This window comes from Stenella coeruleoalba (assembly GCF_951394435.1).
Source record: "Stenella coeruleoalba genome assembly, contig: scaffold_62, whole genome shotgun sequence".
Taxonomy (NCBI): Eukaryota; Metazoa; Chordata; class Mammalia; order Artiodactyla; family Delphinidae; genus Stenella; species Stenella coeruleoalba.
In genome coordinates this window covers 617,533-632,858 of record NW_027646189.1, presented here as the reverse complement: position 1 = coordinate 632,858, position 15,326 = coordinate 617,533, and the positions used below count along the sequence as shown (strand labels likewise).

Genomic DNA, 15,326 nt, shown 5'->3' with positions numbered 1-15,326 from the left:
AAATCTGCACTACAATGAAGTCTCACTTCCCCCCGGTCAAAAGGGCCATCTGAAAAAAGTGTAAAATCCAGAAAGGCAGGACAGGCCATGGAGAACTGGGAGCCTTGTTATGCTAATGGGCAGGATGTAAATTGCCAACAGACACTCGGGAGAAGTGTATGGTGTTTCCTGAAACATCTAAAAAACAAAGCAACAGAGCCTAGGGCACTTCCACTTATGGTCCTATAGCTTAGGGAAATTAAAATCAAAAAGACACAGCCACCCCAAAGTTTGGGACGCCTCTGTTTACAAGAACCTCGTTTACAGTACAGCTTAACATCGCAGAAAGTGAAAAATGGATAAAGAAGTTGTGGTATTTACTTACAAAGCAATATCACTCAGCAATGAAATCTATGTCATCAGGCCCTTAGCAGCACAATGAGTGGATTCAGGTAGGATGATTCTAACTGAAATAAATCACACAGAAAAAGAAACATCATAAGATATCAGTAATACACGGAATGTACACTTGGCTACACAGGAACTGAATTACAGAACAGAACAGGGTCTCAAATTTAGAAAACCAACTTATGCTTGCTTAAGGGGAAAAGTGAGTTGGGGTCCTGTTTAAAACGAGAGATCGAAATGAGCACAGATAAAGTTCTTTAAGCCAAATATGGAATAGACAAGAGCTACTCCTTGCTCAACGAAATGGACTCAACACCGCATATTAAACGCCTAAGAATGTACCTGACTAGTAAGTATCTTAAAACCTATGGATTGCTATGTCTCCGAAGGAGAATCAAGCATGTGTACAGGGGCATGAACGCAGCAGTGATAGGATTGGAGAGGTTTGGTGAGCAAATGAAGACCCTTTGAAGTCATATTGCATGGTACCCATTCCACGGGTTTCAACTACCCAGGTTTAAGGTATTCTTCCTTCAGCTAAAACATGCATGTGGAACCTAGAGTATGATCAACCATGTGATCGGGAGACGTATTCAAATATGTCTCAGTTTTCGTACCCTGGTACTCGGGTGCAACATTCCAGATGCTTTACTAACACTCTCCCGACTTGGAGACTCAGTCCCTTTAAACTCCTGTTTGGCCCAGTTTGCAATTTCTGTGGAGGATGAACAGGAATAGCGAGAACCAATGAGAGACTAGCTGGAGGTGTCTGGACGGGCAAATTTAACTCTCATTTCCCACCAGGAAGAGGAATTAACCAAAGGCTCAGCGTGCCGTGCCGGGACCAGATTAGGGCCTGAAGCCATCCTGTGGTGTTGCGGCCAGCTCAAAAGAAAGCGAGTTGAAGAAAGGAGCTCAGGGGCACTGTAATTCACAAACCTGCAGAGTTATAAATGACAGCTATCGTCCAAAAATATACTGAAGTAAGGCTGCCAAGAGGACTTGAAAGCGGGGCAGAATTGCAGGAAAGCGATTTCAGGAGGTAGACTGGAATTGCATTGAAAGCATAGGAAAAGAGGCAGAACGTCCACAATGATGCACTTGGCCAAAAAGTGTGTATGCGTTTTTTCCTGAATATATTCAGGGAAAAACGCATACGCACTTTTTGGCCAACCAAGCAAACTTGCAAAGGAAATCTGCACTACAATGAAGTCTCACTTCCCCCCGGACAAAAGGGCCATCTGAAAAAAGTGTAAAATCCAGAAAGGCAGGACAGGCCATGGAGAACTGGGAGCCTTGTTATGCTGATGGGCGGGATGTAAATTGCCAACAGACACTCGGGAGAAGTGTATGGTGTTTCCTGAAACATCTAAAAAACAAAGCAACAGAGCCTAGGGCACTTCCACTTATGGTCCTATAGCTTAGGTAAATTAAAATCAAAAAGACACAGCCACCCGAAACTTTGGGACGCCTCTGTTTACAAGAACCTCGTTTACAGTACAAGTTCAATATCACAGAAAGTGAAAAATGGATAAAGAAATTGTGGTACTTACGTACAATGCAGTATCACTCAGCAATGAAATCTATGTCATCAGGCCCGTAGCAGCATAATGAGTGGATTCAGGTACGATGATTCTAACTGAAATAAGTCACACAGAAAAAGAAACATCATAAGATATCACTAATACACGGAATGTAAACTTGGCTACACAGGAACTGCATTCCAAAACAGAACAGGGTCTCAAATTTAGAAAACCAACTTATGCTTGCTTAAGGGGAAAGGTGAGTTGGGGTGCTGCATAAAACCAGAGATTGAAATGAGCACAGATAAAGTTCCTTAAGCCAAATATGGAATAGACAAGAGCTACTCCTTGCTCAACGAAATGGACTCAAAACCCCATATTAAACGCCTAAGAATGTACCTGACTAGTAAGTATCTTAAAACCTATGGATTGCTATGTCTCCAAAAGAGAATCAAGCGTGTGTACAGGGGCATAAACGCAGCAGTGATAGGGTTGGAGAGGTTCGGTGAGCAAATGAAGACCCTTTGAAGTAATATTGCATGGTACCCATTACACGGGTCTCAACTCTCCAGGTTTAAGGTATTCTTCCTTCAGCTAAAACATGCATGTGGAACCTAGAGTATGATCAACCATGTGAACGGGAGACGTGTTCAAATATGTCTCAGTTTTCCTCCCCTGGTACTCGGGTGCAACATTCCAGACACTTTACTAACACTCTCCCCACTTGGAGAGTCAGTCCCTTTAACCTCTTGTTTGGCCCAGTTTGCAATTTCTGCGGAAGATGAACAGGAATAGCGAGAACCAATGAGAGACTAGCTGGAGGTGTCTGGACGGGCAAATTTAACTCTCATTTCCCACCAGGAAGAGGAATTAACCAACAGCTCAGCATGCCGGGCCGGAACAAGATTAGGGCCTGAAGCCATCCTGCGGTGTTGCGGCCAGGTCACAAGAAAGCGAGTTGAAGAAAGGAGCTCAGGGGCACTGTAATTCACAAACCTGCAGAGTTATAAATGACAGCTATCGTCCAAAAATAGACTGAAGTAAGGCTGCCAAGAGGACTTGAAAGCGGGGCAGAATTGCAGGAAACCGATTTCAGAAGGTAGACTGGAATTGCATTGAGAGCATAGGAAAAGAGGCAGAACGTCCACAATGATGCACTTGGCCAAAAAGGGCGTATGCGTTTTTTCCTGAATATATTCAGGAAAAAACGCATACGCCCTTTTTGGCCAACCAAGCAAGCTTGCAAAGGAAATCTGCACTACAATGAAGTCTCACTTCCTCCCGGTCAAAAGGGCCATCTGAAAAAAGTGTAAAATCCAGAAAGGCAGGAAAGGCCATGGAGAACTGGGAGCCTTGTTATGCTGATGGGCGGGATGTAAATTGCCAACAGACACTGGGGAGAAGTGTACGGTGTTTACTGAAACATCTATACAACAAAGCAACAGAGCCTAGGGCACTTCCACTTATGGTCCTATAGCTTAGGGAATTTAAAATCTAAAAGACACAGCCACCCCAAAGTTTGGAACGGCTCTGTTTACAAGAACCTCGTTTACCATACAAGTTCAATATCACAGAAAGTGAAAAATGGATAAAGAACTTGTGGTACTTACGTACAATGCAGTATCACTCAGCAATGAAATCTATGTCATTAGGCCCGTAGCAGTATAATGAATGGATTCAGGTACGATGATTCTAACTGAAATAAGTCACACAAAAAAAGAAACATCATAAGATATCACTAATACACGGAATGTAAACTTGGCTACACAGGAACTGAATTCCAAAACAGAACAGGGTCTCAAATTTAGAAAACAAACTTATGCTTGCTTAAGGGGAAAGGTGAGATGGGGTGCTGCATAAAACCAGAGATTGAAATGAGCACAGATAAAGTTCCTTAAGCCAAATATGGAATAGACAAAAGCTACTCCTTGCTCAACGAAATGGACTCAACACCCCATATAAAACGCCTAGGAATGTACCTGACTAGTAAGTATCTTAAAACCTATGGATTGCTAGGTCTCCAAAAGAGAATCAAGCGTGTGAACAGGGGCATAAATGCAGCAGTGATAGGATTGGAGAGGTTCAGTGAGCAAATGAAGACCCTTTGAAGTCATATTGCATGGTACCCATTCCACGAGTCTCAACTCTGCAGGTTTAAGGTATTCTTCCTTCAGCTAAAACATGCATGTGGAACCCAGAGTATGATCAACCATGTGAACGGGAGACGTGTGCAAATATGTCTCAGTTTTCCTCCCCTGGTACTCGGGTGCAACATTCCAGATGCTTTACTAACACTCTCCCCACTTGGAGAGTCAGCGCCTTTAACCTCCTGTTTGGCCCAGTTTGCAATTTCTGCGGAAGATGAACAGGAATAGCGAGAACCAATGAGAGACTAGCTGGAGGTGTCTGGACGGGCAAATTTAACTCTCATTTCCCACCAGGAAGGAGAAATAACCAAAGGCTCAGCATGCCATGCGGGAACCAGTTTAGGGCCTGAAGCAATATTGCGGTGTTGCGGCCAGCTCAAAAGAAAGCGAGTTGAAGAAAGGATCTCAGGGGCACTGTAATTCACAAACCTGCAGAGTTATAAATGACAGCTATCGTCCAAAAATATACTGAAGTAAGGCTGCCAAGAGGACTTGAAAGCGGGGCAGAATTGCAGGAAACCGATTTCAGGAGGTAGACTGGAATTGCATTGAAAGCATAGGAAAGGAGGCAGAACGTCCACAATGATGCACTTGGCCAACAAGGGCGTATGCGTTTTTTCCTGAATATATTCAGGAAAAAACGCATACGCCCTTTTTGGCCAACCAAGCAAGCTTGAAAAGGAAATCTGCACTACAATGAAGTCTCACAACCCCCGGTCAAAAGGGGTCTCTGAAAAAAGTGTAAAATCCAGAAAGGCAGGACAGGCCATGGAGAACTGGGAGCCTTGTTATGCTGAAGGGCGGGATGTAAATTGCCAACAGACACTCGGGAGAAGTGTATGGTGTTTCCTGAAACATCTAAAAAACAAAGCAACAGAGCCTAGGGCACTTCCACTTACGGTCCTATAGCTTAGGGAAATTAAAATCAAAAACACAGCCACCCCAAAGTTTGGGACGGCTCTGTTTACAAGAACCTCGTTTACAGTACAAGTTCAACATCACAGAAAGTGAAAAATGGATAAAGAACTTGTGGTATTTACTTACAAAGCAATATCACTCAGCAACGAAATCTATGTCATCAGGAGCTTAGCAGCACAATGAGTGGATTCAGGTATGATGATTCTAACTGAAATAAGTCACACAGAAAAAGAAACATCATAAGATATCCGTAATACACGGAATGTAAACTTGGCTACACAGGAACTGAATTACAGAACAGAACAGGGTCTCTAATTTAGAAAAGCAACTTATGCTTGCTTAAGGGGAAAGGTGAGTTGGGGTGCTGCATAAAACCAGAGATTGAAATGAGCACAGATAAAGTTCCTTAAGCCAAATATGGAATAGACAAGAGCTACTCCTTGCTCAACGAAATGGACTCAACACCCCAAATAAAACGCCTAGGAATGTACCTGACTAGTAAGTATCTTAAAACCTATGGATTACTATGTCTCCAAAAGAGAATCTAGCGTGTGTACAGGGGCATAAACGCAGCAGTGATAGGATTGGAGAGGTTCGGTGAGCAAATGAAGACCCTTTGAAGTCATACTGCATGGTACCCATTCCACGGGTTTCAACTACCCAGGTTTAAGGTATTCTTCCTTCAGCTAAAACATGCATGTGGAACCCAGAGTATGATCAACCGTGTGAACGGGAGACGTGTTCAAATATGTCTCAGTTTTCCTCCCCTGGTTCTCGGGTGCAACATTCCAGATGCTTTACTAACACTCTCCCCACTTGGAGAGTCAGTCCCTTTAACCTCCTGTTTCGCCCAGTTTGCAATTTCTGCGGAAGATGAACAGGAATAGGGAGAACCAATGAGAGACTAGCTGGAGGTGTCTGGACGGGCAAATTTAACTCTCATTTCCCACCAGGAAGAGGAAATAACCAAAGGCTCAGCGTGCCGTGCCGGAACCAGATTAGGGCCTGAAGCCATCCTGCGGTGTTGCGGCCAGCTCACAAGAAAGCGAGTTGAAGAAAGGAGCTCAGGGGCACTGTAATTCACAAAACTGCAGTGTTATAAATGACAGCTATCGTACAAAAATATACTGAAGTAAGGCTGCCAAGAGGACTTGAAAGCGGGGCAGAATTGCAGGAAACCGATTTCAGGAGGTAGACTGGAATTGCATTGAAAGCATAGGAAAAGAGGCAGAACGTCCACAATGATGCACTTGGCCAAAAAGGGCGTATGCGTTTTTTCCTGAATATATTCAGGAAAAAACGCATACGCCCTTTTTGGCCAACCAAGCAAGCTTGCAAAGGAAATCTGCACTACAATGAAGTCTCACTTCCCCCCGGTGAAAAGGGCCATGTGAAAAAAGTGTAAAATCCAGAAAGGCAGGACAGGCCATGGAGAACTGGGAGCCTTGTTATGCTGATGGGCGGGATGTAAATTGCCAACAGACACTCGGGAGAAGTGTATGGTGTTTCCTGAAACATCTAAAAAACAAAGCAACAGAGCCTAGGGCACTTCCACTTATGGTCCTATAGCTTAGGGAAATTAAAATCAAAAAGACACAGCCACCCCAAAGTTTGGAACGGCTCTGTTTACAAGAACCTCGCTTACAGTACAAGTTCAATATCACAGAAAGTGAAAAATGGATAAAGAACTTGTGGTACTTACGTAAAATGCAGTATCACTCAACAATGAAATCTATATCATCAGGCCCGTAGCAGCATAATGCGTGGATTCAGGTATGATGATTCTAACTGAAATAAGTCACACAGAAAAAGAAACATCATAAGATATCACTAATACATGGAATGTAAACTTGGCTACACAGGAACTGAAATACAGAACAGAAGAGGGTCTGAAATTTAGAAAACCAACTTATGCTTGCTTAAGGGGAAAGGTGAGTTGGGGTGCTGCATAAAACCAGAGATTGAAATGAGCACAGATAAAGTTCCTTAAGCCTAATATGGAATAGACAAGAGCAACTCCTTGCTCAACGAAATGGACTCAACACCGCATATTAAACGCCTAAGAATGTACCTGACTAGTAAGTATCTTAAAACCTATGGATTGCTATGTCTCCGAAAGAGAATCAAGCATGTGTACAGGGGCATAAACGCAGCAGTGATAGGATTGGAGAGGTTCGGTGAGCAAATGAAGACCCTTTGAAGTCATATTGCATGGTACCCATTCCACGGGTTTCAACTACCCAGGTTTAAGGTATTCTTCCTTCAGCTAAAACATGCATGTGGAACCTAGAGTATGATCAACCGTGTGATCGGGAGACGTGTTCAAATATGTCTCAGTTTTCGTACCCTGGTACTCGGGTGCAACATTCCAGAAGCTTTACTAACACTCTCCCCACTTGGAGAGTCAGCGCCTTTAACCTCCTGTTTGGCCCAGTTTGCAATTTCTGCGGAAGATGAACAGGAATAGTGAGAACCAATGAGAGACTAGCTGGAGGTGTCTGGACGGGCAAATTTAACTCTCATTTCCCACCAGGAAGAGGAAATAACCAAAGGCTCAGCGTGCCGTGCCAGAACCAGATTAGGGCCTGAAGCCATCCTGCGGTGTTGCGGCCAGCTCACAAGAAACGAGTTGAAGAAAGGAGCTCAGGGGCACTGTAATTCACAAACCTGCAGAGTTATAAATGACAGCTATCGTCCAAAAATATACTGAAGTAAGGCTGCCAAGAGGACTTGAAAGCGGGGCAGAATTGCAGGAAACTGATGTCAGGAGGTAGACTGGAATTGCATTGAAAGCATAGGAAAAGAGGCAGAACGTCCACAATGATGCACTTGGCCAAAAAGGGCGTATGCGTTTTTTCCTGAATATATTCAGGAAAAAACGCATACGCCCTTTTTGGCCAACCAAGCAAGCTTGCAAAGGAAATCTGCACTACAATGAAGTCTCACTTCCCCCCGGTCAAAAGGGCCATCTGAAAAAAGTGTAAAATCCAGAAAGGCAGGACAGGCCATGGAGAACTGGGAGCCTTGTTATGCTAATGGGCAGGATGTAAATTGCCAACAGACACTCGGGAGAAGTGTATGGTGTTTCCTGAAACATCTAAAAAACAAAGCAACAGAGCCTAGGGCACTTCCACTTATGGTCCTATAGCTTAGGGAAATTAAAATCAAAAAGACACAGCCACCCCAAAGTTTGGGACGCCTCTGTTTACAAGAACCTCGTTTACAGTACAGCTTAACATCGCAGAAAGTGAAAAATGGATAAAGAAGTTGTGGTATTTACTTACAAAGCAATATCACTCAGCAATGAAATCTATGTCATCAGGCCCTTAGCAGCACAATGAGTGGATTCAGGTAGGATGATTCTAACTGAAATAAATCACACAGAAAAAGAAACATCATAAGATATCAGTAATACACGGAATGTACACTTGGCTACACAGGAACTGAATTACAGAACAGAACAGGGTCTCAAATTTAGAAAACCAACTTATGCTTGCTTAAGGGGAAAAGTGAGTTGGGGTCCTGTTTAAAACGAGAGATCGAAATGAGCACAGATAAAGTTCTTTAAGCCAAATATGGAATAGACAAGAGCTACTCCTTGCTCAACGAAATGGACTCAACACCGCATATTAAACGCCTAAGAATGTACCTGACTAGTAAGTATCTTAAAACCTATGGATTGCTATGTCTCCGAAGGAGAATCAAGCATGTGTACAGGGGCATGAACGCAGCAGTGATAGGATTGGAGAGGTTTGGTGAGCAAATGAAGACCCTTTGAAGTCATATTGCATGGTACCCATTCCACGGGTTTCAACTACCCAGGTTTAAGGTATTCTTCCTTCAGCTAAAACATGCATGTGGAACCTAGAGTATGATCAACCATGTGATCGGGAGACGTATTCAAATATGTCTCAGTTTTCGTACCCTGGTACTCGGGTGCAACATTCCAGATGCTTTACTAACACTCTCCCGACTTGGAGACTCAGTCCCTTTAAACTCCTGTTTGGCCCAGTTTGCAATTTCTGTGGAGGATGAACAGGAATAGCGAGAACCAATGAGAGACTAGCTGGAGGTGTCTGGACGGGCAAATTTAACTCTCATTTCCCACCAGGAAGAGGAATTAACCAAAGGCTCAGCGTGCCGTGCCGGGACCAGATTAGGGCCTGAAGCCATCCTGTGGTGTTGCGGCCAGCTCAAAAGAAAGCGAGTTGAAGAAAGGAGCTCAGGGGCACTGTAATTCACAAACCTGCAGAGTTATAAATGACAGCTATCGTCCAAAAATATACTGAAGTAAGGCTGCCAAGAGGACTTGAAAGCGGGGCAGAATTGCAGGAAAGCGATTTCAGGAGGTAGACTGGAATTGCATTGAAAGCATAGGAAAAGAGGCAGAACGTCCACAATGATGCACTTGGCCAAAAAGTGTGTATGCGTTTTTTCCTGAATATATTCAGGGAAAAACGCATACGCACTTTTTGGCCAACCAAGCAAACTTGCAAAGGAAATCTGCACTACAATGAAGTCTCACTTCCCCCCGGACAAAAGGGCCATCTGAAAAAAGTGTAAAATCCAGAAAGGCAGGACAGGCCATGGAGAACTGGGAGCCTTGTTATGCTGATGGGCGGGATGTAAATTGCCAACAGACACTCGGGAGAAGTGTAATGTGTTTCCTGAAACATCTAAAAAACAAAGCAACAGAGCCTAGGGCACTTCCACTTATGGTCCTATAGCTTAGGTAAATTAAAATCAAAAAGACACAGCCACCCGAAACTTTGGGACGCCTCTGTTTACAAGAACCTCGTTTACAGTACAAGTTCAATATCACAGAAAGTGAAAAATGGATAAAGAAATTGTGGTACTTACGTACAATGCAGTATCACTCAGCAATGAAATCTATGTCATCAGGCCCGTAGCAGCATAATGAGTGGATTCAGGTACGATGATTCTAACTGAAATAAGTCACACAGAAAAAGAAACATCATAATATATCACTAATACACATAATGTAAACTTGGCTACACAGGAACTGAATTCCAAAACAGAACAGGGTCTCAAATTTAGAACACCAACTTATGCTTGCTTAAGGGGAAAGGTGAGTTGGGGTGCTGCATAAAACCAGAGATTGAAATGAGCACAGATAAAGTTCCTTAAGCCAAATATGGAATAGACAAGAGCTACTCCTTGCTCAACGAAATGGACTCAACACCTCATATTAAACGCCTAAGAATGTACCTGACTAGTAAGTATCTTATAACCTATGGATTGCTATGTCTCCAAAAGAGAATCAAGTGTGTGTACAGGGGAATAAACGCAGCACTGATAGGATTGGAGAGGTTCGGTGAGCAAATGAAGACCCTTTGAAATCATATTGCATGGTACCCTTTACACGGGTCTCAACTCTCCCGGTTTAAGGTATTCTTCCTTCAGCTAAAACATGCATGTGGAACCCAGAGTATGATCAACCATGTGAACGGGAGACGTGTTCAAATATGTCTCAGTTTTCCTCCCCTGGTACTCGGGTGCAACATTCCAGACGCTTTAGTAACACTCTCCCCACTTGGAGAGTCAGCGCCTTTAACCTCCTGTTTGGCCCAGTTTGCAATTTCTGCGGAAGATGAACAGGAATGGGGAGAACTAATGAGAGACTAGCTGGAGGTGTCTGGACGGGCAAATTTAACTCTCATTTCCCACCAGGAAGAGGAATTAACCAAAGGCTCAGCGTGCCGTGCCAGAACCAGATTATGGCCTGAAGCAATCCTGCAGTGTTGCGGCCAGCTCACAAGAAAGCGAGTTGAAGAAAGGAGCTCAGGGGCACTGTAATTCACAAACCTGCAGAGTTATAAATGACAGCTATCGTCCAAAAATAGACTGAAAAAAGGCTGCCAAGAGGACTTGAAAGCGGGACAGAATTGCAGGAATCCGATTTAAGGAGGTAGACTGGAATTGCATTGAAAGCATAGGAAAAGAGGCAGAGCGTCCACAATGATGCACTTGGCCAAAAAGGGCGTATGCGTTTTTTCCTGAATATATTCAGGAAAAAACGCATACGCCCTTTTTGGCCAACCAAGCAAGCTTGCAAAGGAAATCTGCACTACAATGAAGTCTCACTTCCCCCCGGTAAAAAGGGCCATCGGAAAAAAGTGTAAAATCCAGAAAGGCAGGACAGGCCATGGAGAACTGGGAGCCTTGTTATGCTGAAGGGCGGGATGTAAATTGCCAACAGACACTCGGGAGAAGTGTATGGTGTTTCCTGAAACATCTAAAAAACAAAGCAACAGAGCCTAGGGCACTTCCACTTATGGTCCTATAGCTTAGGGAAATTAAAATTAAAAAGACACAGCCACCCCAAAGTTTGGGACGCCTCTGTTTACAAGAACCTCGTTTACAGTACAAGTTCAACATCGCAGAAAGTGAAAAATGGATAAAGAAGTTGTGGTATTTACTTACAAAGCAAATTCGCTCAGCAATGAAATGTATGTCATCAGGTCCTTAGCAGCACAATGAGTGGATTCAGGTATGATGATTCTAACTGAAATTAGTCACACAGAAAAATAAACATCATAAGATATCAGTAATACACGGAATGTAAACTTGGCTACACAGGAACAGAATTACAGAACAGAACAGGGTCTCAAATTTAGAAAACCAACTTATGCTTGCTTAAGGGGAAAGGTGAGTTGGGGTGCTGCATAAAACCAGAGATTGAAATGAGCACAGATAAAGTTCCTTAAGCCAAATATGGAATAGACAAGAGCTACTCCTTGCTCAACGAAATGGACTCAACAACCCATATTAAACGCCTAAGAATGTACCTGACTAGTAAGTATCTTAAAACCTATGGATTGCTATGTCTCCAAAAGAGAATCAAGCGTGTGTACAGGGGTATAAACGCAGCACTGATAGGATTGGAGAGGTTCGGTGAGCAAATGAAGACCCTTTGAAGTCATATTGCATGGTACCCATTCCACGGGTCTCAACTCTCCAGGTTTAAGGTATTCTTCCTTCAGCTAAAACATGCATGTGGAACCCAGAGTATGATCAACCGTGTGAACGGGAGACGTGTTCAAATATGTCTCAGTTTTCCTCCCCTGGTACTCGGGTGCAACATTCCAGACGCTTTACTAACACTCTCCCCACTTGGAGAGTCAGCGCCTTTAACCTCCTGTTTGGCCCAGTTTGCAATTAATGCAGAAGATGAACAGGAATAGCGAGAACCAATGAGAGACTAGCTGGAGGTGTCTGGACGGGCAACTCTAACTCTCATTTCCCACCAGGAAGAGGAAATAACCAAAGGCTCATCGTGCCATGCCTGAACAAGATTAGGGCCTGAAGCCATCCTGCGGTGTTGCGGCCAGGTCACAAGAAAGCGAGTTGAAGAAAGGAGCTCAGGGGCACTGTAATTCACAAACCTGCAGAGTTATAAATGACAGCTATCGCCCAAAAATATACTGAAGGAAGGCTGCCAAGAGGACTTGAAAGCGGGGCAGAATTGCAGGAAACCGATTTCAGGAGGTAGACTGGAATTGCATTGAAAGCATAGGAAAAGAGGCAGAACGTCCACAATGATGCACTTGGCCAAAAAGGGCGTATGCGTTTTTTCCTGAATATATTCAGGAAAAAACGCATACGCCCTTTTTGGCCAACCAAGCAAGCTTGCAAAGGAAATCTGCACTACAATGAAGTCTCACTTCCCCCCGGTCAAAAGGGCCATCGGAAAAAAGTGTAAAATCCAGAAAGGAAGGACAGGCCATGGAGAACTGGGAGCCTTGTTATGCTGATGGGCGGGATGTAAATTGCCAACAGACACTCGGGAGAAGTGTATGGTGTTTCCTGAAACATCTAAAAAACAAAGCAACAGAGCCTAGGGCACTTCCACTTATGGTCCTATAGCTTAGGGAAATTAAAATCAAAAAGACACAGCCACCCCAAAGTTTGGGACGCCTCTGTTTACAAGAACCTCGTTTACAGTACAAGTTCAATATCACAGAAAGTGAAAAATGGATAAAGAACTTGTGGTACTTACGTACAATGCAGTATCACTCAGCAATGAAATCTATGTCATCAGGCCCATAGCAGCATAATGAGTGGATTCAGGTATGATTATTCTAACTGAAATAAGTCACACAGAAAAAGAAACATCATAAGATATCACTAATACATGGAATGTAAACATGGCTACACAGGAACTGAATTCCAAAACAGAACAGGGTCTCAAATTTAGAAACCCAACTTATGCTTGCTTAAGGGGAAAGGTGAGTTGGGGTGCTGCATAAAACCAGAGATTGAAATAAGCACAGATAAAGTTCCTTAAGCCAAATATGGAATAGACAAGAGCTACTCCTTGCTCAACGAAATGGACTCAACACCCCATATTAAACGCCTAAGAATGTACCTGACTAGTAAGTATCTTAAAACCTATGGATTGCTATGTCTCCGAAAGAGAATCAAGCGTGTGTACAGGGGCATAAACGCAGCAGTGATAGGATTGGAGAGGTTCGGTGAGCAAATGAAGACCCTTTGAAGTCATATTGCATGGTACCCATTACACGGGTTTCAACTACCCGGTTTTAAGGTATTCTTCCTTCAGCTAAAACATGCATGTGGAACCTAGAGTATGATCAACCATGTGATCGGGAGACGTGTTCAAATATGTCTCAGTTTTCGTACGCTCGTACTCGGGTGCAACATTCCAGACGCTTTACTAACACTCTCCCCACTTGGAGAGTCAGTCCCTTTAACCTCCTGTTTGGCCCAGTTTGCAATTTCTGCGGAAGATGAACAGGAATAGCGAGAACCAATGAGAGACTAGCTGGAGGTGTCTGGACGGGCAAATTTAACTCTCATTTCCCACCAGGAAGAGGAATTAACCAAAGGCTCAGCGTGCCATGCCGGAACCAGATTAGGGCCTGAAGCCATCCTGCGGTGTTGCGGCCAGCTCACAAGAAAGCGAGTTGAAGAAAGGAGCTCAGGGGCACTGTAATTCACAAACCTGCAGAGTTATAAATGACAGTTATCGTCCAAAAATATACTGAAGTAAGGCTGCCAAGAGGACTTGAAAGACGGGCAGAATTGTAGGAAACCGATTTCAGGAGGTAGACTGGAATTGCATTGAAAGCATAGGAAAAGAGGCAGAACGTCCACAATGATGCACTTGGCCAAAAAGGGCATATGCGTTTTTTCCTGAATATATTCAGGAAAAAACGCATATGCCCTTTTTGGCCAACCAAGCAAGCTTGCAAAGGAAATCTGCACTACAATGAAGTCTCACTTCCCCCCGGTCAAAAGGGCCATCTGAAAAACGTGTAAAATCCAGAAAGGCAGGACAGGCCATGGAGAACTGGGAGCCTTGTTATGCTGATGGGCGGGATGTAAATTGTCAACAGACTCTCCGGAGAAGTGTATGGTGTTTCCTGAAACATCTAAAAAACAAAATAACAGAGCCTAGGGCACTTCCACTTATGGTCCTATAGCTTAGGGAAATTAAAATCAAAAAGACACAGCCACCCCAAAGTTTGGGACGCCTCTGTTTACAAGAACCTCGTTTACTGTACAAGTTCAATATCACAGAAATTGAAAAATGGATAAAGAACTTGTGGTACTTACGTACAATGCAGTATCACTCAGCAAAGAAATCTATGTCATCAGGCCTGTAGCAGCATAATGAGTGGATTCAGGTACGATGATTCTAACTGAAATAAGTCACACAGAAAAAGAAACATCATAAGTTATCAGTAATACACGGAATGTAAACTTGGCTACACAGGAACTGAATTCCAAAAGAGAACAGGGTCTCAAATTTAGAAAACCAACTTATGCTTGCTTAAGGGGAAAGGTGAGTTGGGGTGCTGCATAAAACCAGAGATTGAAATGAGCACAGATAAAGTTCCTTAAGCCAAATATGGAATAGACAAGAGCTACTCCTTGCTCAACGAAATGGACTCAACACCCCATATTAAACGCCTAAGAACGTACCTGACTAGTAAGTATCTTAAAACCTATGGATTGCTATGTCTCCAAAAGAGAATCAAGCGTGTGTACAGGGGCATAAACGCAGCAGTGATAGGATTGGAGAGGTTCGGTGAGCAAATGAAGACCCTTTGAAGTCATATTGCATGGTACCCATTACACGGGACTCAACTACCCAGGTTTAAGGTATTCTTCCTTCAGCTAAAACATGCATGTGGAACCTAGAGTATGATCAACCATGTGATCGGGAGACGTGTTCAAATATGTCTCAGTTTTCGTACCTGGTACTCGGGTGCAACATTCCAGACGCTTTACTAACACTCTCCCGACTTGGAGAGTCAGACCCTTTAACCTCCTGTTTGGCCCAGTTTGCAATTTCTGCGGAAGA

At 43.6% G+C, this 15,326-nt stretch overlaps 1 long non-coding RNA gene across 27 annotated transcripts in view; it reads right to left on the bottom strand.

The window, feature by feature from the left end:
- LOC307181269 overlaps window positions 1–15,326 on the bottom strand; it is a 1,277,915-nt gene that overhangs the window by 703,528 nt on the left and 559,061 nt on the right. Inside the window, exon 1 of one of the 27 annotated variants that reach the window (XR_013826268.1) lies at window positions 11,416–11,440. The exons of the other annotated variants lie outside the window; for them this stretch is intronic. This is a non-coding gene — a long non-coding RNA (uncharacterized lncRNA). Of the gene's footprint in view, window positions 1–11,415; window positions 11,441–15,326 lie in introns of those variants that run through there. 27 annotated transcript variants of the gene reach the window in all.